Source organism: Vigna angularis, chromosome 10 (genome assembly GCF_016808095.1).
Source record: "Vigna angularis cultivar LongXiaoDou No.4 chromosome 10, ASM1680809v1, whole genome shotgun sequence".
Lineage (NCBI taxonomy): Eukaryota > Viridiplantae > Streptophyta > Magnoliopsida > Fabales > Fabaceae > Vigna > Vigna angularis.
This window is the reverse complement of record NC_068979.1, coordinates 21,664,741-21,687,688: the sequence shown is the minus strand read 5'-3', so window position 1 is coordinate 21,687,688 and position 22,948 is coordinate 21,664,741.

Genomic DNA, 22,948 nt, shown 5'->3' with positions numbered 1-22,948 from the left:
TGGCTGACCCGTGAAGACAGGTTTGAAGATGATGATATTGGTCGTCTATGAATGTGGAGGATGGATAGGTGGTGGCCGTGAGGTGTTGGTAGTGGCCGAGTATAAGGTGTTGCAAGCGTATTGTAGATGATGGTGATCATGTTGGCTGTGTGAATGATGATGGTCGTAGTGTATGGGAGGATGGGTGTTTAGCCGTGAAAACCAAGAGGGAAGGGATCATGATCAAATGTAGGAGGTGGTGTAAGGATGATAGGTATCGGTGCTGCAGTGGGTGGTGGCCGTGAGGTGTTGGTTGCAGCAGAGGATGAATGATGATGGGTTTTTGGAGGTGATGAAAATGGAGGAAGAAAAGTGAGGTGGTTGGGTCACGATGGGTGTTGGGGATCCATCTAAGAAGTGATGAAAAACTGGCCCTTAGTCTGGTTTGGTGGCGTTCCCAGGTGTGGTAAGTGATCAAGGGTCTAAGAGGTGGGAATAATGATGCTGGAGGTGGTTTTGTTGTTGGAGATGAAAATGGAGAAGATGAAGGGGCTCCCCGTGAGTTGTTGGCTGTGTGGGAATAACCAGGATGTATGTTGGTCCTCTATAAGGATTTGGTGTTGATGGTGATATAAGGATGAAAATGATCAGAGAGGGGTCAGTGGTGGATATGGATGATGGGTAGTTACTGGAGTTGGGAGTGAAAAAGGAAAAAATGGTTGGGGTTACGGGTGTTGGCCGTGAGGTATTGGAGGGTAAGGATAGGTTGAAGATAGATGTATTCCAGTAGCCGTGGGAGTATTTGGGTTATTGGGAATGGATGATGATTCGGGCCCTCTTTTTTTTTCCTGATGGTAAGTGTTGGTGATAAAAATGAATATCAGCCCCCTTTTCCCCTGAGCAGAGACCTCCATGTCGGTAGATGTTGAAAGTGGAGATTTTCTTTTTGGTGGGAATCCAGTGGGAATTAGTGGGAATGGTGGAAGTTGAAAGTGGAATTATTAGTGGAAGTGGAGGTGGAAGTTGAAAGTGGAGGTGGAATATTGGAAGTGGGATGGTGGAAGCTGTTGGTGGTGGTGAGTGGGAAACAGTAGTGGAAGTTTGTTAAGGTGGGGAATAATGGGAAACAGTAGTGGAAGTTTGAAGTGGGATGGTGGAAGCTGTTGGTGGTGGTGAGTGGAGCACGGGTGATCAGGACGATCGGCCTAAGACGGGAATGATTAGGACGAGCGGTCGCAGAAGGCTAAGGATGATTTGGACGAACGGCAGAAGGATTGAAGTGAGGGTCAGGACGAGCGATAGAAAGGCCAGGTGTGATTTGGACGAACGCCAGGATAGCGAGGACGAGTGGTAGAATAACGAGGACGAGCGTTCAAAACCAAACACAGGAAATACGAACGCTGGAGGAGACCGAACGTTCAAAAGAGAAACCGAGCGTTCAAGTGATGACCGAACGCTCATAAGACAATATAAACCGAACGCGCATGGAGGACGAACACTTTCTCAAGACCGAACGTTCACTAAGAATAAACATGACCGAACGCTCATAACCGAACGCTGAAGACAAATATCATGGAGACCGAGCATTCAATTTAAAGACCGAACACTTATTACACAAAATAACCGAACGTTTAATAAACAAAATAACCGAACGCTTAAAAAACACAATGACCGAACGGTAAACATGAGAGGTTGAACAGTTGAGGGCGAGGACGAACGTCCAAAATGAACAAATGGCCGAACGGTCGAAAAGTGAACGTTTGAGGATGACCGAACGGTTGAAGATGAGGACGAACGTCCTAAAAGAACAGAAATGCCGAACGGTCAAACAGTGCAAAGGACGAACGGTCGAACAGTGCAAAAGGACGAACGGCCACTGTTTGGACGAGCGCGAGGTCATAGAGGACGACCGTCCTTTTTTGCGAAAGAGGACGAACGCCCTCAGTTGAGGACGAACGTTTTCTTTCATTCTTTTTTTTTTTTTTTAATTTTGTTATTATATACCTTTTTTGTATTTTTTCTTATATTTTTCCTTTTGATGAAAATAAATTTTATTTAATCAACCCGGACGAAATTGAGTGTTGACAGTTACTTTTAAATCACCTCTTGAACTGATTAATCATTTTACTATGTAATGAATTGCTTGGATAATTTCTGTAAGTATCTGATTTATTTTATTTGTGTTGGATATTTTCTACTTCTTTTCTCTGTCTGGATTTCTTGAGAACTTTGTAAATTCTCTTTATTTTCTCTTGAGTCTTTGTTTTCAGCGTGCTGAGTGTGTGTCACCTTCCTGGAAGTCCTTTGAACCATTCCCTGATTTGCGTCTTGATTTTGCCCAGGAGTGCAAAAGACTAAGTGTGGTCTATTGGGGAGAAATTCTGATTTTTCTGTTAGTTTCTGTTAGTATGTATTTTGTGTGTTAAATTTTCTTTGTTTTGCGTGTGAATTTTTTCTGTTTTAAGTTGTTTTGTGTGCAATAAATCTTACATTTTTCTCCTGATTTCTGGATTTTGTCTAAGTTGTAGATTTTTCCTTCACTTACTTAATACTTATAGATTGTAATCCTTGTTTTTCTCTGCCCGGGAAGATGATTATACGTTTGAGAGGTTGATTCCATTGTGACGAATACCCTGTGTGAGATTTGAGCCACTTAATTTTCTTTCTTGTGTGTGATATGTATCTTGAATGCTTGCACATATGCCTTGGCTTGATTCTTTTTGATATACTTGATTGATATGCATGTTCAGACGTGATAAAGGCATTTTTGTTCTTGAGCCTCTTTAGCCAAATAAGCCTACCTTGTTATTATCCTTTGATAACCCCTTTGAGCCTATATTGTATATATTTCTTTGTGTTGAAGCTCATACACTGATCCTAAGTGAAAAACAAATTATTACCTTAACCTTAGGAAAGTCTGGAGCTATAGAAGTATTTTGTGAATAAGTGTGGTCTCCTTGGGAATTCTGATGAATTGGCTAGTTGGTTCCTCATCATGTTTTGAAATGATAATTTATATCCTGTTGTGTAAAAAAAAAAAAAAAAAGAGACAGGATAAAAAAAAAAATTTGATGAGAAAAAGAGAAAAAAATTGAAAAATAATTCTGTGAATAATGGAGTCGAGAAGAGCATTGAATTAGAGGTTTGGGTGAGATTTCACTGTGTTTACATTTTTTTCCCTAGTGCACCTCTATTTCTTCTGAGCTATAGCTACTTATCCAAATTTATCCTCCCCTGTCCTTGGCCCCATTACAACCCAGTAAAGACCTTTTGATATGAACATGCATATGTTTTAAGTATTGATATTAGAAGCTTGCCAAGTCTACTTGTGTTTGTTTTCTTGAGTACATTGAGTTAAAATTATTTACCTTAAACACTTGAGAGAAACACTATTAGTGCATATGTGAGGTTATGTTACTTTTAAATCACCTCTTGAACTGATTAATCATTTTACTATGTAATGAATTGCTTGGATAATTTCTGTAAGTATCTGATTTATTTTATTTGTGTTGGATATTTTCTACTTCTTTTCTCTGTCTGGATTTCTTGAGAACTTTGTAAATTCTCTTTATTTTCTCTTGAGTCTTTGTTTTCAGCGTGCTGAGTGTGTGTCACCTTCCTAGAAGTCCTTTGAACCATTCCCTGATTTGCGTCTTGATTTTGCCCAGGAGTGCAAAAGACTAAGTGTGGTCTATTTTGATGAGTCAATATTTTGTTCACTACACTTAACGTATTGTGCTAGAATTAGTCAAGGAATTGTGCTTAATTGTCCCGTATTTTCCTGTTTTTAATAATTGTGCTTAATTCGATTAGAAATTCTTATTTTAATTAATTTGAATTTTCTAAGACTAATTATTTACATTATTAAGTACAGGAAAAATTTAGAAATTATTTTAGGACATTTGAAAGGAAATTTATTTGTACATGTTATTTTACTCGTTCATTTTGGCAAGCCAACAAAGGATGAATTGGAATTAAAAGTCTACGTGAAAGCTTTCATTTAGGTGGAGAAAGAGGAAAGTGGTGTCATGGTCCACTTGGTAGCACATTCACGTGAAAGCATAAGAAAATTGTAGAATAGAATTGGGGACCACCACCTAGTGGATCTCACGGTTTTGTTGGGAGAAAATACATTATATCCCATTTTGTCACTCATTTCACAATTGCCTTAGAAACAACACACACCACACGGTTTTTGTTTTATATAGCATGCACAGGTGTTGGAATTAAATGGGAGATTGGAGAATTCTTTTTAGACTATGTAAGCCGTGCTTGATGGAATGAGGGGGCTACCACTTTGAAAGCTAATGTTCATGGATCCAAAATGCAACCAAGCATAGGGGCCACGTAAATAAAGTTCACAGCCATACCACTTTGTCATGGGCCTATGGGAAATTCTTTTTGGCATAAGTGTTTGCACGTGATGTTTATTTTGCTTTGAGAATTGAAAGCAATTTACATTTGAAATGTTACGGTATCTACCAAAAAAAAAAAAAAGTGCTGGCTGAATCAATTTGTTGGAAGAAAAAAAGAACACCGCATGAATTATTTTGGAGCTGGAACGGTGCACATCCTGTCACAGCAAACAATGAGAGCTGCACCGTGAAGAAGTAAGAAGCAAGCAAGGAAGTGCTGCCACAACTGATGCAGCAAACTTCACGCAGCCACATCCAGAAGCAGCCACGGTCATGGCAAGAAGCAGAAGCAGCAGCGCTTGGGTGTAGTCCAGCAAGCTTCAAGCTCCAGCCGCCTCTCCCAGTTTCCCAATCCAGCAGCTTCATGGTATTCCAGCAACCACCCAGACCAAGGAGAAGAGACAAGCTGGACGTTGTGGAAGTAGCAGCAAGCTTGGATGCATTGTGAGCTGATTCACGTCCAAAGAAGAAGTTCAGCGTTGAAGAGAAGCAAGCTGGAAGAGGAGTCTTCACGGACAGCAGCAGCCATAAGGAGATAGAACAATTTAATTTTCAACAAGAGAAGGGCTGGATTGAAGAAGGAAACGGTGCTGGCTGGATGTGTGAGGATTTCACGTCATACTACATCCAAGATGAAGGAGGCTAGCATCACAAAGATGGGTTTATTTATCTTGTTGTCCAGCCACATGATAAAAGGTGTATGTGCAGATTTTCAACTCTCTTCCACTCCACACAAGCTTGAGAAGCTCACAGTCAGCTCACGGTCCAGCAGCAAGGAAGAGGAGTCCAACTATCTCCATGTCCAGCAGCAAAAAGAGAACCAGCCGTGATGAAGGAGCTAGAATAGTGTGCAACGTGATTGAAGAAGAAGACAAGGATTAGGGGCCCACTTTATTTTTGGTACGTCTAAGAGACAAAATGAAACAATGTTTTATTTATTTGGTGGAGAGAAAAGCACACGGCACACAAACGAAGGGCCGAAATGGAGAAGTCACGGGAGTTTGTCCAGAAGAGAAGTGGCTATAAATATGGCAGCAGCACCAGAGAAGTGGATGAAGAGATTTTAGAGTAGAGTTTTAGGAATAGTTTAGGACAGCCATGGAAGAGGCTCGCCTCTTCCTCTTTCTTTTTTGTTTTCTGAGTTTCAATGTCAATCAGTGAAAAAATGTAATTTTATTTCTCAAGCAGTATAAGTTTGTCATGCTCATTTAATTTTTGCGTGTTCAAGAATTTCATTTTCAAGTGTTGAAAGTTTGGGTGAATTTCATTTCCAATTCAGTAATTTTAATTTTATTGTCTCTTTTATTTTTACCGTTTAATATTTTCTAAAACGTTAAAATTATGTCAATGTATTTTTCTGGTCATCTTATTTTCAGACGTTGTTTTTACCGTTTATTTTTATGGATACTTTTGGTAAATTTTAACTACAATGTTTTTACCGTTTTTGCATAATTACTATTCCATTTTTACTGTCTTTCATTGTTCAGTTTTTATTGTCTTTTAAATTTATTTCAGTGTTTTAAATTTTGTGTTATTTAATTTCCAGTCTAATTTATTTTATTTTCCGCAAAACAAAAATCACAAACAATCCCCCCTTTCGTGTTAAATCTGAGACTGAACCACCAAAATTGGTCCTTGAGAGACGACCTAGGAGTCACTTCCTAGATATACTGCATTTAATTTCGTACAATAAAATTTGTATGACCGCGACAGTCGTAGCAAGGTTCTCAAAGCAGTGCTGGAAATCGAGTCCTTAAAGGGTATTGCAGAAAAAAAAAATTGAAAAAAAAATCTTGAGTCACTTGTCTTACTTGCAAATTATCAAACTCATGTTTTTCGAAAATATCAAATTTGTTAATCAAGAGTAGGTTGCAGTGTCAGATTTTCCCGAATTTGATGTTTTCTTGCAAGACGTGTTTTCCACCCATACAGTTATTTCAGCGTGTATTGCAGCGTGTTTTCCATTTGAGGCTTGTCGAGCCAGTTTCTTTCGTTGTTTCATACACGTATTTCATTGAAATTTTGCTTATCCCTTTTACTTCAGATCTCATATTTTTATTCGAATTCAATTTCCCTTATTTTCTTGTAAATAAATTATTTTAGCCCATTTTTTTATATACATAATTGTTGGAAAATCTTGTTTTGACCAAATAAAAAGAAAGCATAAAAATCCAGTTTATTTCACAATAAAAAGAGAGATTTACAGTAAGGTCGGAGAGTTGATTTTGAACAAGGACATCATTTTGAATACACTCATACGATCTTAACATGATAAATAAAATAAAAAAATGCAAAAAAAGAAAAAAAGCAGATATAACAAAAAAGTGCAAAATCACAATTTCAAATAAAAAAAAGGGGCAAATAAAGCAGATAACAAAGGCAAATAAAAGATTGTTCAGGGTTCGATCATTGGTGATCGTTAATATTACAGACCATGAAAAAAAAAAAGAAGAGCATTCAACGAAAAAATTCCCGGGCTGGTTGCGGTGGTCTAAGGGAGAGCTCCGTCGAGGGAGCTCTGGTGCGGAATGTGAGAAGCATGGATGGAGCGATTTGTCGTGTGTCCCTATCGTCGTCGATGATGATCGGAACGGGGAACAAGTCCAGCAGCCTCGGCGCCCTCATGATCACCCAATCGTATTCTTCCAAAAAAAAAACAAACAAAAATTTTTGTCAATAATAAGAGGAAAGAGAGAAATTTTCAAAAAAAAAAAAAAAGAGGAGATGAAGGTAATTAGGTTACTTACCATACATGTATAGCGGCAGTTGTGAAAACTGAGTGCCAGTAGGGTCTATCTCCGCTTGCCAGCGCCTGACCCGATTGCCGTGGTTGTTAAACCAGCAGTGCACATTGTATTCACTGGCTTCTCTGAAAGCCCTTAGTCGAGATGCAATCTCAACGACTTGGGCTCTGCTAGGATGTGTGACCCCGTAATTGTAGATGTGGGTCATCATTTTGACCTGATCGTCAGTAGGTCTCCACCGTTGACCGGTGTATCTCTCCATCTCCATTTCGCTCATTTTTCCTCTCTAAGTTTTCTGAAACAAAAAAAAATATAAAAATAAAAAGAACAAAAACAAAACAAAAGCATAAAACAAAAAAAAAGTTTTTTCAGTGTTTTCTTTATTCGTTTTTGTTTCCTTTTAAGTTAATTTTTGTCCGGTCGGTTTTTGTTATTTCAGTGTCTGGTCTCGGATCTGTTTCACGGTCCTTGCAAGAGGGTCCTAAACGGATCTATGTCCTTTTGTCCTTGTCCTTTTGTCCTTGTCCATTTGGTCCATGTCCGGTTCATACAAATAAATTCTCTTTTTAAGTTTTCTGATTTTATGGGGTACGTGGCGTTGTTCTACCCGATTGTCTCTGCCATACCTTCAATCGAAGGGAGATTAACGTCTGGTTTCCAGCCTATATACCCCTTAAGTTTAAGACAATTGTGTTTTTAAGTGTTTTATGTTTTGAAAATTAAAAAAAAAGAAGAGGAGGAAAGAAGACTCAGAAAGAAAAGCAACGAAGGGCAAGACGGAAATAAAAGCAGACAAAGCAGAAAGCAGAAGAAAATAAAGAGCTTGCAGGAAAGGAAAGCAGAAAAAAAAATCGAAAGGTGACAAGAAAGAAGAGCAAGAACAGAAAGCGTAAAGGAAAAAAGAACAAATAAAGCATCAAGAGAGGGAAGAAAAGAAGGAAGGAACAGAAAACCTAAGAGAAGAAAAGCACGAATGAAGAGAGATTTAGAGTACAGAGAACTTACCTAGAAGTGGAAGGCACACGGAAGCTCCTCGGAAGGCACGGACGCTGTGGAAGGCGGGGACGGAGGAGCCTCGCAGAAGTTCAGACACTCAAGGAAGAGAGAGAAGAGGGAGAAAGAGAAGGATAGAGAGAGAGCGAGATCGGGAAAATGTCGCTCGACGCCGAAGGGATACCCATTTTATAGCTGAGCAAATCCACTGGGGCTACAGTTCCGGTCGCTGCAACTGCCTGGTGTCGGTCTGATTTCTTTCTGAGTTTTAAAAAAAAAATAAAAAAAATTTGAAAATCTGAAAACGGGTAGGGTTTTGTTGGGTCGATCCGGCCCAATTCAATACTTCTTGGATGATCCGATTTCACCAAAAAATAATAAAACACAAAAAAATAAAAAATATGATAAATGGAAAATTTTCAAAAATAATAAGTGGAGTGATGTAAAATTTGAAGTGTTCAAAATTGTTTTTCATTTGCATGATAAAGGACATTTTCAGGTTCATTGGGCCTCATTACCATGTTAGCCTTCTTTGAACCCAATTCTTTCTGAAATATAAATTTGAGTGAAGAATTATTTTGGCATGTTTATAATTTCACATCACACCATTTTGTTTGTTTTTATTCCTTCTTCTACATTTTGAATAAATCAAAAATATTGAAAAAAAAAGGAACAGTGCTCGAGCCCATTAGGCCCAATGGCCTTCGTGGTTTTCTCTCGAGTATACTTCTTTTGAAAATATGTCAAAAGTATTTTGTTTTCACATTTTTGCTGTTGAATGATGTTTTATGCATTTGTTCAAATTGTCTTGTGTGATTTTCTTTGAATTCGTAACAAAAAAAAATCTCAGAATGAAAAATGAACAGTTTTTGAGCCCATTAGGCCTTTTGTCATATGTGGTTTCTCCTGAACCAGTGCATCTGAATTTCTAAAAAAATAAAAATCCTTGTTTATGTAGATTTTGTGTTTTCAATTCATAATTTCCCTTTTCATTTGTGTGAACAAGTATTTGTGCAAAAACAAAAAAATGTTTTCTTTGTCATCTTCTTGTGACAAGTTCACACGGCTCAGGTCATCTGATCCATTGGGTCAATGTACCTGGTAAGTCCAACTTCCTATTTTGTTACTTCTCCTCAGGGCTGATCCGATCTGGATTTTCCCTTATCAGAAAGTTGAACAAAAAAAAAACATTTATTTTTTAAACGTTTTTTCTAAATCAAGTTTTCTCATATCAATTTTTGCATTGCTCACCAAGCCTAGTTTCTGCACTGGTTCCCAAGCCCTTGTTTCCATTTTAGCTAAGAATGCCCATTTTTCATACTGGCCTGCAAAGCTCAGTTTCCATACTGACTCGCAAGGCCCAGTTTCCACAATGGCCGAAAAATTTCAATTTCCACATCAACTCATAAAGCCCATTTCCCATACTGGCTTGCAAAGCTCAGTTTCCATACTGACCCGCAAGGTCCAGATTCCACATTGGCCAAAAAAATCCCATTTCCCCAATGGCTCACAAAGCCTATTTTCCACATTGGTCCAAAAAGTTCATTTTTCATACTGGCCTGCAAAGCTCAGTTTCCATACTGACCCGCAAGGCCCAGTTTCCACAATGGCCGAAAAATTTCAATTTCCACATTGGCTCAGAATGCCCATTTCCCATACTGGCTTGCAAAGCTCAGTTTCCATACTGACCCGCAAGGCCCAGATTCTACAGAGGCCAAAAAAATCTCAATTTCCACAACAACTCATAAAATTCCATTTTTCATTGGCCAAGAAATCCCATTTCCCCAATGGCCAAGAAAGCCCTTTTCCCATGCTGGTCTGCAAAGCTCAGTTTCCATACTGACCCGCAAGGCCCAGATTCCAAAAAAATCTCATTTTCCCCAATGGCTCACAAGGTCCAGTTTCCAGGCTGGTCCGCGAAGCCCGATTTTCAAAAAAAAAAAATGTTTTTCAACTAGTATCATCATTTTCATTTCATTTTACTTTTCTTCATGCATAAAACCAAAAATACGCAAAAGTTGAGTCATTTTGTTTTTGATGCAAATCATCCATTTTATGAGATTTCAAAAAAAATATAATGGATGTCATAATCTCCTGGAGTCAAATGATGAAATCACATTCTTAGGAGATATTTGTGTGTGCATTGCTTGAAATCATCGTCCTTCAACCTTCACTATACCAATAGATTGGCCCAATCATGTTCTTGAGCCCAAATAATAAACATCAAGTTTTACACTGGGGCAGATTTTTCCGTTACCTCCATTGGCTTTCATTTGGGAGATCCTAGAATCCGTTAAAAAAAAATAAAAAAAAATGAAAAAAAATGAAAAATGACTCTGTTGAGATCATTTAGTCTTGTCTCCTAACTAATCTTTTGAAAATAAAACAACCAATATTTGAAATGATGTGTGGCCATTTTTCTTCATCCAAAAAAAAACAAAAAAAAAAACAAAAAAACAAAAAAAAACAAAATATATCCTTTGATACCCAATTTGAGCCAATAAGAAATTTCTTTTCAAATTTTACCCAAACAAAGGTTACCATCACAGTAGAAGTCGATTCAAATCGCAAGAAGAACACACTTAGTGATCAAACGAAGAGAATTCAGCAAAAAAAAAAACAAAGTAAAGCAAAAATACAAAGAATCACAAACTGATGGCAAGCAAAGAATGAAATTCGAGAAAGGGCAAAATAGTCAAAACAATTTTGACGAATAACTAATACAAAGTATAGATGATAACTCTTGTTTTTCAAAAAAAATATACCCACAAAATTTTATTTGAGCCTTTATATCCTTTCTTTCAATACCCTTAGCCCAAGCCACATTACAAGCCCAATAAAAGTCCACACAGATTTACACCACCTCCTACATTTGATCATGATCCCTTCCCTCTTGGTTTTCACGGCTAAACACCCATCCTCCCATACACTACGACCATCATCATTCACACAGCCAACATGATCACCATCATCTACAATACGCTTGCAACACCTTATACTCGGCCACTACCAACACCTCACGGCCACCACTTATCCTCACCTATCCATCCTCCATATTCACAGACGGCCAATATCATCACCTTCATCTTCACCCTTTTTCATCTTCATTTTTATCTCTAAACACCTACCCCACGGCCATACAGCCATCATCTTCATATCACCTTCAGCATTACCACCTTCAATACTGAACCCCAAGCGATCATCTTCATCAAACTCTCTCATTTTTTTTCCAACCTCTGACTTTTCCTCTTTATTCACCTCCAACACTCGATCTTCATCCCCATTGAACTTCACACGGCCAACATCCATCAATCTTCATCTTCATCCCTTCCCTTTTCATAAACCTAGCTCCCTCTCATCCGTAACATCCCAACCATATTTCCATGGTTTTACCTCCAACACCTTACACCGAGAACATCCATCATTCATCTCTTTCCAAACCCACTCATTACCTCCACTACATTTCCTGTCACCATATCACCCATTCTTACCATTTTTCAATTACCCAAGCCAAGAGGGAAACTCACCACTCACTGAATAGCCTTCACCCAATCCCTCTCCATTCTCTGTTAATTCCGAAAACCCCTATTCATCAATCATCTCCAAAAACCTCTCACACCATCACCCATAAACTAACCACAGCACAACCAAACAACCCATCCCCAAATCACCATCAGCAGCCGCCGCCACCACTATCGTCATCGGTGACTCCTCCATTTCGAAGTGGCAACACCTGGAACAAGTCGCGGAAAAGAAGCCTCCACTAGATGACTCGCGTGACTGTTCCAGCGGCTGTGGATCGACAAGGATGAGATCGAGCTCTTCCAAGGGTTCATGGACTACAACTCTTAGATGATCCTTTCACCACTTTCGACACCCATCACGCGAGAACAGAAGAGAGGGAGAGAGATCAGAAGCAACTTGCGGCGGTCTGCTTGGAGAAGGCGGTGGCCAGAACTGCTCCGACGGGCGTGAGCGACATCGCCGGCAACGGTCCTGGTAGCGCTTGACGTCGCCCGCAAAGCTTCAGACGAGGTAGAGGATCTTCCCGCAGCGGCTGTGATGAGTCAATATTTTATTTACTTTACTTAGCTTATTGTGGTAGAATTAGTCGAGGAATTGTGCTTAATTGTCTAGTATTTTCCCGTTTTTCATAATTGTGCTTAATTTGACCGGTAATTCTTATTTTGATTAATTTGAATTATCTATGGTTAATTATTTACGTTATGAATTTTAGGGAAATTATTTGGATAAAATTTAGGGTCTAATTTATTTTGTGAAACAATTAATTAGGTGCACTGAAAATGAACTTCAAGTAACGTCCAGCTGGTTGCCACGGCTTGCACATTTTCAATCAACAATCCAACACATAAAAAGGTGTCATGGCTGGATTCATTTGTGAACTTATTAGAAAAGGTGTATTAAATTGAAGAGGAACACATGATAACATCCAGCATTGGCAGCATGTCACGGCTGCAGCAAAAGAAGAGAGCAACCATTCTCTTGTAAACAAACAAAGAACAACAATGGAGAAAGCATGTGAGGTGCAAAGCACTAACTTCTTTGAAGAACTACTGGAAAGAGAAGCAGCCGTAAATGACAGCAGCATTCACGTGAAAATGGAGAAGTGGGACATGAAGGAATGCATGTTTGATTTTTAAAATTGGAAGAAGAAAGGGCTGCCACGTTTGAAGCACACACACGACCACCATGGCACTTGTTTTTAAATGAATAAATAGATCCACATGGAGCACACTACGGCAATGGAAGATGAATAAGAAAATGGAAGAGAGGTGGACGGCTAAACCAAGCTGCCACAACCTGCACTCCAACACAGCTCACGGTGGAGGCTGGAAGAAGCATCACGCATATCACCATCTAGCTCCATCCCGTTCACGCATTAGCAAAGCACTAAGCAAGAGACAAGAGTACATTCACGGCCCACAATGAGATGGAAAAGATGGTCCAATTGGAGTAGTGGGAGGCACACGGTCATTCAATGAAAAGAGTGAAAGTGGCTGCCAAATTTTCTGAACACATACTGTCACCACCCAATTATAAATAGCACTTGCATTAAAAATAATAAATGGACCCATATGGAGTAGAAGAGAATATGGATGGTGGACGACACTTCACATATTGGGCACGTCCAATGGAGCACTTGGATGGAAGAAATTAATTTAAAAAGGCTGGCACTTTGTGAAGCACTCACGGCCTAATTATGTTGGCCACAAGAAAAGCACGGTCATTTCTTCATCAGCAAACATGAGAATTTAATTAGGAGGTGCAACCCTTAAGCAATGAAGTGGAGTGTCCAGTAGAAGCAAATTCCAACCTCACGGATTTAGTGTACACGGCCTGGAAGAAATGAGACAAACAGTGAGTGGTAGAGTCAATCAAACCTCAGTGTTTCAACGACCACATGGGACAACAATTATCATCATCAGTGGAGATTGATGAGTCATTATTTTGTTCACTTCACTTAGTTTATTGTACTAGAATTAGTCAGAGAATTGTGCTTAATTGTCCAGTATTTTCCCGTTTTTCATCATTGTGTTTAATTTGACCGATAATTCTTATTTTGATTAATTTGAATTATCTATGGTTAATTATTTACATTATTGAGTGCAGGGAAATTATTGGATAATATTTTGGGACTTCAAGATAAATGTGACATATATTTTATTTTAAAACTAAGAGGAGTTTGCATTTAATTACTTTTGAGCTTATAGAGCATTTAATTGATCACTGTCCATAGCAGTAAGTGACTCTCATTTTGGTGTTTGGTGTGCATGGAAAGGAAAGGTGCTACGTCTTGGAAGTGTGGTATGCACGTGAAAGTGGACTAAAGTAATTTGGTGTGCAATACGGCCAACAGCTGTCTTGGTCCAGTGCTCTCACTGTCACAACAGCAGAAACACATTGGAGGGAGAGGTGTCTCGGCTTGGAGATGTTACTAGAACCACCACTCACGGTTTTGTAGCATGATTGAAGAGCTCCAAGCACGGCTGATGTCATGAAGAAATGTGTTTCAATATTGGTTGTGTGTCACATGTGTCACGTCCAGGTTCTACACATTCACTCAGATAATTATTTTCAATTAGAAGCAATATGAGAATGGGCCTTGCTGTTTTGGTACGTGGAGTTGGTGATGAGAAGTCAAAAGGACAAAACATAATGGAGAAAGTGGATGGTCCAAACATAACACCAGCCGCCTACAATTGATTTGGAAAGCAACATATGCTTTTGTCTTCTTCTAGAATTAATGGTGAAGTGGTGGAACCAGAAGTGGATGACCCCGTTTCATTGATTGCACCGAAATCCAAAATTAAAAATGGAGGGCCCTTAATTGAATAAAGTCTTGAAACAAACCACACGGCCCACATAGAAAGACATGGCATTCACTTTGGCTTCATGCAGAATATTGATTACTCTCGGTGCTTTTCCATTCAAAGAAGCTCACGGCTTCATGATGCTCGAGCACTTCAAACATGGAAGAAAATACACGGCCATGACAGTTTGGGCAGTGGCAGCATAAACACTTCAAGCTCCCAGCAATCTCACGGCTGGTCCAGACAGCAGCAGCTAAACGGTCTTCACATCCAACAAGGTCTTGGAGAGCAGCCACCAAACGTTGAAAGAAGGGAGGAAGAAGCTTCACACCAGCAACGTTCCAGCAAGTCGGCAGAGAACAAGCCATCAAATAAGTGCAGCACTTCACAGTCCATGCAGAGAGAGTTTTCACGTTCCCAGTTACAACAACACAGAGGTGTCACGGCTGGAAACAGTTGGAGCACCACGGAAGAAGCTGGCAGCAGAGTGGTGTCCGGCCTGAAGAGCAACGTGCACACGGTGCAGCCGCCACTCTCCATCAACTTCACATCCTACACCGTCCAGTAGCTTGGGAGATGAGGAGATGCTTCACAGTTGGTCTAGTTGAGGAAACGCCCATGGCAGCAGAGGCACACAACACACACTTCCACGGACAGCAGTAGCTGGTCCAGCTCCACACACATGCAAGCACACAGAAATTCCACTTTAAGCTGCAGTTACCGAGAGGGAAAAGCTCCACGGTCCAGCACGCTCATCTTCCAGGAGAAATAACGTTAGCACATCCAGCTGACTTGAAGGAGAAGCACGTCCACACCAGCAGTGGGGGCTCTCAGGTATTCCAGCTGGGAGAAGATGAGAAGGCCACGGTTTTGAGAAGCAATGCAGCGGCTGGAATGGGAAGCACGATCACAGCTGAGTTGGAAGCAGAGGTTGACGGCCCAGCAGATTGCTCCATCCATAAGCCAGCAGTAACATCCACTTGGAGGAGAGCCGTGAGGAGAAAGGAGCTTGTGTGGGTCACGGAAATCACAAGAAAAGGTGGAGTTCTTTCATTTGGTTTTCATGTGTATAGAAGATGACAAGAATAAGTGGATGAAGGATGCCCCACCTTATGTTTTATCTCTTACTACCAAGGAGCAATCTTTGCTCGGAAAAAGAAATGGGCCTTAGGAGACAAAAATTAAAATAAATGAAAGCACAATGTAAAGCTAAAGGCTACAGGATGGCTGTCCAATATTTGGCTATAAGAGAGAGATGAAGAATTTCAGAGGAGGACACGGCCTTGAGGCCTGGAAGGGGTCAGGGGTCACGTTTCCTTCTCTTCCAGGAGCTCTCCCTCTCAGTTTTCCATTCTTTGAAACAGTGATGTAGAATTTTATTTCTGAAGCTTGCAGTGTGTCATAGAACAGTTGTTTTATTTCATTTTATTTGTATTGTTGAGAAATTTTATTTTAAATGAATTTCAATTTTAGTTAAGTGCTTTTATTTTATATGTTGAATTTTAATGTTTAGTATATTTTTGTACTCTTAAATTTTGTCATTGTGTTTTACCGTCAATTTTATTTTCAGACGTTTTTCTATTTTTTTTACCGTTCAGTTTTTACCGTGTTTAAAATTTATTTCAGTTTTTCTTTATTAAGTTGTTTCTCAGCTTTATTTTTACATTCGGTTAATTTTTCTACTTTTAGTATTTAATTTTCCCGCATACAAATCATCCACAAAACCCCCCCCACTTCGTGTGTAAAATCTGAGACTGAACCACATTTGGTCCCTGAGAGACGACCTAAGAGTCACCTCCTAGTTATACTGCATATTCTTAATTGCACATCAAATTTGACGGGTCGCGACGCCCGTATCAGAGATTCACGTCCACCATTGTGCACTCAGTAAATGGAGTATGATGGTCCACCATGATTGCAGCTCTTGGACAGGAACAAACTTAGGATGAAGTGGAGAAGAGAATGGAGGGCCCCTTTGCATAAATTTCTCACGTCCTGAAGCACACCACTCGACCTATGGGAAGCTCATATTCGTCAAAGAAGAAAAGGCAGCAGATGATGAAGTTGTTGAACCGTGAGTGCTGAAAGGGATTAGCTTCCACTTTCAAAGAAAAATTATCTTGGCATTTAAAATGCTGGACTTTGGAAAGTGGAGATAAATGGGACGGTCAAGAAGGGGAGGAGAATGTATGGACAGAAATTCATGGAGGACCCCTCATTGAATTTAGCACTTCATTGTAAGTGGTATGCACACATCAGAACACTAGAAGGTCGTGAGCAGAGGAAGATAAAAGGAAAGTTCTGCAGATTGCAGTAGGCAGTAGGAGTAGGAGTAGGGTAGAGGCTTCCTAGTTTTCGATTATGTGTAATTTTTCCCCCTCCCCCTTGGGGAAGTTTGGGTTTGTTTTCCATTTCCAGTAATGTTGGTTGTAATTTTCTTTTTCCGTAAAGGACTGTGTTTTATTTTCTAGTTGATTTCAATTTCCGTTTCTGAGCTTCCAGGTTTGTTTACTGCTTCTGTTTAATTCATGCCGCCATTTAAATTTCTGATGTTTTATGCTTTTTGCAACTTTCAGTTTTGTTGTTGTTTCAATCCGTTGTTGATAGTTTCATTTTCTCTGATTCACTTGAAATTTTGTTTTTACTATTCACTTCAAAAATTTCGTTTCTGCTTTTACTGTGGTTCAATCTACTGTTTTCTGAACTTCCAACTCCTGCAACTGTTTTCTGCTTTAAATTTAAAGTTTCTGCATCTGCTGAAATTTAATTTTCTGATCTGAGCAATCTTCTGTTTTCGGTTCTAAGCAATCTGATGAAATCTGCGTTTTCACTCTTCCGCACGTTTTTACTGTTTGCAAGTTTTTACTGTATTGTACATTTACTGTTTTAATTTTCGTTTTCTGTCTTTTATTGTTTTTATTTACTGTTTTAAATTTAATTCAAGGTTTATTTCGTTTTACTGTTTCAATTGTGTTTTTACAGTTTTAAATTTATTTTACTGTATTTTACTTTTCCGTTCAAAAGCAATCAAACCCCCCCTTTTCGTAAAAAGATCTAAAACTGAACCACAATAAAATTGGTCCTTGAGAGACGACCTAGGAGTCACTTCCTAGTAAAATATACTGCATTATTTCGTGCATTGTATCAAATTTGTATGACCGCGACAGCAGTACCAGGCTGGAACGTGGTTGGCATAGGTAGTTGTCTCTAGGGTCTCTCGTTCAGAGGAGAAGATGGAATGCTGATACAAATGAATTGAACTTGGAGGGACCCCTGGGTTTTCTGAATCGGGAATAAAGGCTGCGGACCGCATCCCCTTTCTGGCACACACAATTTTCATACTTCCATTCTGTTAGGGCTCCCATGTGTTTTCTCCAAAAAAAAATAAAGGGAACTGGACCTCACAAGCGTACACTCAATGCACCCCCCAATTTCATCTTGACACCCCTGGCGGATACAAAGACAAAAGAGGGGATTTTGGCCCAAACAAAGGAGCATCAATTTCACACGTCACTCCTGGTTCTATCTCCTATCTCTACATCCCTGATTTGTTTCTCTTGTTTTATTTTTAGGCTTTTGTTTCTTTATTTTTATTAATTGTTTGGTTATTAGTTTTTACTGATGTAACCCCTTGTAAGATATCCCACACCCCTTTGTTTTAGTGAATTTGTTCATTTCGTTTTATTTCAAAAAAAATGAAAAATAATAAAAAATATATAAAACTTTAAAAAACATTTAATGTAATAAATCTCGGTATGAGTACTCGTGCGATCGTATGCATCAGCCTAGTACTTATTGCCCAAATATAAAATAAATAAAAAGCCGTGTGAGTGCTCGTGCGATCGTACACATCAGCCTAGTACTCATTACGCAAATCAAAAGAAATAAAAAGCCGTGTGAGTGCTCGTGCGATCGTACGCATCAGCCTAGTACTCATTACGCAAAACAATAAAAGGAAAAAAAGTCGTGTGAGTACTCGTGCGATCGTACGCATCAGCCTAGTACTCATTACGCAAAAAAATATGTTTTAAAGGTTTAGGCACATGTGTGATCGCACGCATCGTCCTTGTGCTAAAAACCTCTTCTCCTAAACAATAAAAATACCAAAAACATAAAAAAATCTTCAAAAACTAAAAACATCTACTTTTTCAAAACTACGAAGAATATCGCCTTGTAGAACTACGTGATCCTTGATTCTCCATCAAAAAGTGGAGATACGTAGGAGCAAGGCCAGTCCTTGTCAGGCTCACTCTCCCAAAAATCCAAATCATTTTTCCCAACAAATTCTCAAACAAATTTTCAAACAAGTTTCTCAAATAGTTTCTAAAAGAACTACGTAACCCTGATTTCTCACATGAGAATACGTAGGAGCAAGGTCAATCCTTGTCGGGCCCAAAAAGCTAAAAAATATTGTTTGTTTTCTTTAGCGTTTTATTTTAAGGGGAAGTTAAATAATTTGAAAACCACATCCACGTTCGCACATTTAGTTAAAGGTACTGCCTTAGGGCAGGCGTTGTAGGGTGCTAATACCTTCCCTACACGTAACCGACTCCCGAACCAAGAATCTGGTTCAATTTGACCATGCCTTATCATTTTATGGTTTTTCCGTAGTTTTCCAGAATAAACTATGGTGGCGACTCCAAAATCTCTTTTTCAAAATTAATATTCTTTATTCTTCTTTTATTGGATCGTCGTCCCGTCGCGATTCCGGTTGCGACACCTATGTTCATACAATTATTACAAAAGATTACAAGTCTTCAAAGATCATTCTTCATGAGTCATGGTTGTTCTTGACTTGATTTGGACATCATCAAAACTTCATCTTCATCATTTTGCTAACAATCTCCCCCTTTTTGATGATGATCAAAAACTTCTTAATTTAAAGCTTTTGGTAATAATCTGTATTTAAAAACACAACTTAAGGCAGAAACAATTGTTAGTGAACTTAGAAAAAAAATTTAAGGCTTTAAATATTTCTCCCCCTTTTTTATCATTATTAAAAAAGTGATGTATAATTTCTCCCCCTAAATGTATGAGAAATTAAACCCCCCCTTAATAAAAGCATATATGAATAGAAATAATAAGAAAAACAACATACTTTTTATTGAATTCAAAGAGGCAAGCATACAAGGAATATAAAGGGCACACACTAAGAAAAACATAAAAACATAAGGTTCCTAAGACTCATCATCACTATCGGGAACATAGAGTTTTGCAAGTTTGTCATCAATCTCCTTAAGATGATTATTAATTTCATCATAGCGAAGAGTGTTGTCGCAACCGGAATCACGACGGGACGACGATCCAATAAAAGAAGAGTTTAATTGTTTTGAAAAGAGAGATTTGGAGTCGCCACCATAGTTTATTCTGGAAAACTACGGAAAAACCATAAAATGATAAGGCATGGTCAAATTGAACCAGATTCTTGGTTCGGGAGTCGGTTACGTGTAGGGAAGGTATTAGCACCCTACAAAGTCTACCCTAAGGCAGTACCTTTAACTAAATGTGCGAATGTGGATGTGGTTTTCAAAGTATTTAACTTCCCCTTAAAATAAAACGCTAAAGAAAACAAACAATATTTTTTAGCTTTTTGGGCCCGACAAGGATTGACCTTGCTCCTACGTATTCTCATGCAGAATGAGAAATCAGGGTTCCGTAGTTCATTTAGAAACTATTTGAGAAACTTGTTTGAAAATTTGTTTGAGAATTTGCCATGGATAAATTTGGATTTTTGGGGGAATGAACCTGACAAGGACTGGCCTTGCTCCTACGTATCTCCACTTTTGATGGAGAATCAAGGATCACGTAGTTCTGTCAAGGCGATATTGTTTGTTGTTTGAAAATGTTGATGTTTTTGGTTTTTGAAGATTTTATATTTTTTTGGTATTTTTATTGTTTAGGAGAAGAGGTTTTTAGCACAAGGACGATGCGTGCGATCACACATGTGCCTAAACCTTTAAAACATATTTTTTTGGATTTTTAATTTTAGAAAAGAGAAAAGGTTTTTAGCACAAGGACGATGCGTGCGATCACACATGTGCCTAAACCTTTGAAACATATTTTTTTGCGTAATGAGTACTAGGCTGATGCGTACGATCGCACGAGCACTCACACGGCTTTTTTTTCCTTTTATTGTTTTGCGTAATGAGTACTAGGCTGATGCGTACGATCGCACGAGCACTCACACGGCTTTTTATTTCCTTTGTTTTGCGTAATGAGTACTAGGCTGATGCGTACGATCGCACGAGCACTCACACGGCTTTTTATTTATTTTATATTTGGGCAATAAGTACTAGGCTGATGCGTACGATCGCACGAGTACTCATACCGATATTTATTACATTAAATGTTTTTTTTAAAGTTTTATATATTTTTTATTATTTTATTTTTATTTTATTTTTGTAATTTTTATGTAAAACAAAAACAAGTTTAACAAAAATAAACAAAACAAAGGGGCGGGTATTGTACAAGGGATACATTCAATAAAAAAAAGCATAAAAATAAAGCAAGAAAACAAACCGAACATGAATAAGGGTGCAAGGATGGAATTTTAATTCCAACAGCAAACTGGGCCATGGCCCAGACGAACATATGGGGTGTGCAGGTGAATAAGGATGATGGTGTTGGCCGCGAGACCGGCTGACTGAAGATTCGGATGGCAAGCATAGATGGCGGAGTGGTAACGGCTGGGAATATGGCGGCGATAGCCGACGCCGGTGGATGCTTTGGGGTTGAGAGTGTGGCAGGGAGAAGACGACGACGGCTGGGAGGTCAGAGTTTCACGACGGTGCAGAGTGGGTGGCGGAGATTTGAAAAAGAAACGGTGAGTTGGGTGATGTCCATGGTGGCTTGTGAGTGGCGGTTTGGAGATCTGATGCGAGCGTGATGGTTGTTGGTTTTTACGGTGGTTGATGAGTCAGTATTTTCTTTACTTCACTTAGTTTACTGCACTAGAATTAATCAGGGAATTGTGCTTAATTGTCCAGTATTTTCCTATTTTTCTTAATTGTGCTTAAATCGATCAGAAATTCTTATTTTAGTTAATTTGAATCATCTGAGCTAATTATTTTCATTATTGATTACAGGAAAATTTTTGAAGATACAATTTGGGACTTTCAAAGATTATTTATTTGACATTGTGTTATTTTGGAAGAAGCTACACTCCTTAGAATTTTTAAGAAGTAAAATTGTTTTGAAAACCATACACACCTCACGGCCATTCACGTTTTGTTGGGAGAAACACATTTCATTATCATGTTTTGTGCTAATTTATTTTATGGCCCACTTGGTAACTCATTTTCACGTGTACGCACAATGGATGCAAATGGGAGAAGTCACGGTTTTTGGTGTAGTAGCTGCCAGCATCCACGGCTTTAACAACTTATTTCTTTCATCCATACACTCTTTCATTTATAAAACATTATCCCATTCCCTAAAAGAGCTGCACGTCATTTGAGGAGAAGAATTCATTTGGAAAGTTAATGTGCACGGTTACATCCAAAATGTATCAGCAAATGGATTAAAAGTGGGACCTCCATTAAAAGAGGGAATAATGTTCTGAATTGAAAAGCATGAGAATTGAGTGGAGAGCCACGGCTATCCATTGAAGCAAAATGAACGAGGGGCAACTTTGAAATGAAGTGGAGCTTCCGGTTACACACGCTCCCTTATGAAAATTCATTTTGGTTTCCATCACTTTGGAACAAAAGAGAAGGAGACCACGTTGAAATGCTCATGGCCTGGTCCAATCAAAGACTTCATGCAGCAAGGTTTGGAGTACAAACAGATGAATGGAAGAATATTGGAGCAGCTGCCACGTCCAGCCTTCACACAACGTTAAGCTTGAAGTCACCACTGGAGAGAATGAGGTGCATGGCAGGGAGGACATCACGCTCCAGCTTCACGTACGTTGCAGCCACCACAAAGGAAGTCTCACGGCCTTCACTCAAACAAGTCATGTCCAGCTATCATCCAGCACAACAGCTTGAGAGCTCTCGGTCTTCTACGTCCAGCAAGCTTTGGAGCTTCATGATGAAGAAAAAAACACAGCAGCCGAGATGAAGGGAGCTGCTACTACGCCCAACAAAAAAGAGCTCTTTGTCACAGCAGCACGTACAACAGTTCACACACGACAGCTTGGAGCGGACATAGTGGAGCAGCCAGCTTTGAATGGAAGCACACACACGGAAAGCTTCACGGTCCAGCATGAAGAAAAAGAGATACACTTCCTGGTCCAGCAAGAGCAGCGTTGGAGGGATGTTACGTCCAACACAGCAGCAGGGGTGTATGAAGAAGCCACATGAGAGGCTTGGGGGCTGCAAAAATGAAAAGAGATTCACGGTCACAGCAGATGGAAGAAGTGAAGCCGTTGTACGCACAGTGGAGAGGTGACAACGCTGGACGTTTTGGAAGCAGCAGCTCACGGTTCCAACAGCGGCAGCAGCAAGGAGTGCAGGCAGCAGCAAGAGAGGTGATGAGATTGGAG